This window comes from Mustela nigripes, chromosome X, assembly GCF_022355385.1.
Source record: "Mustela nigripes isolate SB6536 chromosome X, MUSNIG.SB6536, whole genome shotgun sequence".
NCBI classification, from domain to species: domain Eukaryota; kingdom Metazoa; phylum Chordata; class Mammalia; order Carnivora; family Mustelidae; genus Mustela; species Mustela nigripes.
The window spans coordinates 100,440,208-100,442,600 of record NC_081575.1 but is presented as its reverse complement, the minus strand read 5'-3'; positions in this window follow the sequence as shown (position 1 = coordinate 100,442,600).

The following is a 2,393-nucleotide window of genomic DNA, read 5'->3' as shown; positions in this document are numbered from 1 at the left end:
TTCTAGAAAACTAGCAGTCAAATCAATTATAAATTAGTCCTACAATCTCTAACTCTACTTTTAAAATCAGTTTATCTCAGGTTAAACAGGTTTAAATGGCCCATTCTTGGCTTAGGTATAACAATGTCATTGACATTGGCTGCCCAATCTCTGATAGGGCCTTTTTTTTCTCTATCATAAAAAATCCAGCATTGTCAGTGGTTGAATTTGACACATTTTAAAAAATTATACTTTAGATGGCTGACAGGAAAAAACACATGAATAATTGAATTAATTATATAAACATTTCAGTATCTCAGTTGAATTACCTGAGTAAGAGGGTACAGTGGTAGGAACTCAGGACTGATATGTGGATTTTGCTTGAGTGTGTGGGGTATGTATGCACATATGCCTGTGTGTACATATATTCTAGACCTAAGCTTAAGTTTTATGCAGTGATCTATGAAATTCTTTACAAGTCAGAACTTACCTAAGCACAGCAATCAGATAAAGAAGATGGGTATATATACACAATGGAATATTACTCGGCCATAAAAATGAATGAAATCTTGCCATAGTGACAACGTGGATGGACCTAGAGGGTATAATGCTAAGTGAAGCAAATCAATCAGAGAAAGACAAATACCATGTGCTCTCACTCCTGTGTGGAATTTAGTGATCAAAACAAACGAATAAACAAAGGAGAAAAAAGAGAGAGACCAAAAAAAACTTTTAAATACAGAGAACAAACTGGTGGTTGCCAGAGGGGTGGCAGGTGAGGTGATGGGAGGAATATTTAAAGGGGATTACAGGTGTGCTTACTGTGATGAACACTGAGGAATATATAAGATTGTTAAATCATTACATTATACACATGAACCTAGTATAACACTATATGTTAATTATATTTGAAAAAAAAAGGAGCTATTTAGTGACTAAAAGACATGGAGGAAACTTAAAAAATACAGTGCAAATAGTTAAAAAAAAATCAGTGATCAAATGTAGATTCTTGCTCTTCTGGAAGTCCAAAGATTTTGATTACATGTCATTTTGAAGTAACTGAATAGTATTGCTCTCTGTTTGTAACATGCAAATACGCATTCCTAGAGTATGTTAAATAGAAGATCATAATGTTGTTGAATAAATCGCTTGATGCATTTTTATTTTCTGTATTTAAAAAGACATAGTAGGCTCTGGCTTCTCAAGTGCTCTAAATAGTCCATGAATATTAAACACAAGATGTAGGTTTTTATTTATCATCTCTGATTTAATGTTCATGAAAATATACCTCAGATCAGTTGGGAGTTCTAACTACAGGTTTAGTTCTACAAAATTCTCATTTCCATCATCTTGACTACATTGATTTTGTGCACTTTGATCTTAGTTTGTGTTATACAAAAGTCAATATGTTGATCTACAAAGACATCTGTTGCTTGGATAGTAGTTATTTTAGAACTGGCTCTCTTTCCAACCACAGTTAAGACACTGAGAATTGGTACTATGTGCTCCTGTCAGCAGTTTCCAGTCATAAAACTTACAAAGAATTCCAAGAGCTATGTGAAGGAGACTCCCTTTGTTCTCATTCAACATTAGTGTAGAGAGTAAAATTGTGTTTGTGAGAAATTGTATGAAAATTGAGTGGTCTTTCCATATATTCTTCAATTTCAGAACATCAGTATCCATTTTATACTGTGATTAGGAATTCCATGACTGCCAGCTGGATGTTAAATCATGAATTTATGGAAATTCCTAATCAATTGTAACATTGCTTTTTTTTTTTTTTTTTTTTTTTTTTTTTTTTGTATGTGTGGGTATTTAATTTTTTTAACAATCCCAGGAAATAGGTAATAGTAGGCAATATAACTAATATTTCCATTGATAAGTGAGAAAAACAAGCTTACAAAGATTGAGAATCCTGCTTTTAAACTCTCAGGATTAAGAAGAAATAAGTGGTTGTCAGGGGACTAGCAGTAGGGAGAAGAGCTTATTACAGAAGCATACCAAAAAAATTTGGGGGGTGATGAAATTATTTTGTTTCATGATGGTGGTTACATGGTTGAATGCATTGATCAACACTCAGAACTATACACTAAAAGGAGTAAATTGTATACTGTAAATTATTTCCTAATAAATTTGATTTTTAAAAATTTTGCCTTTGATCATAGAGCCAGTTAATACATCTTTGTGAGCTAAGATACTTATATGTTTGGATTCTAAGGTTATTTGGTTCTTGCCTGAGACCTATATTTTGTGTCTGGTGCCATATTACAACTGTGTTGCCTGGTATATCCAAAGTCTTTGTGGATACTCTTACAGACATGCCTAAGTCATAATATCTATCACATTGTACTGTATCCATCTCTGTAATTTACTTTTTTTTTTTTTTAATTTTTTATTTTTATAAACATATATTT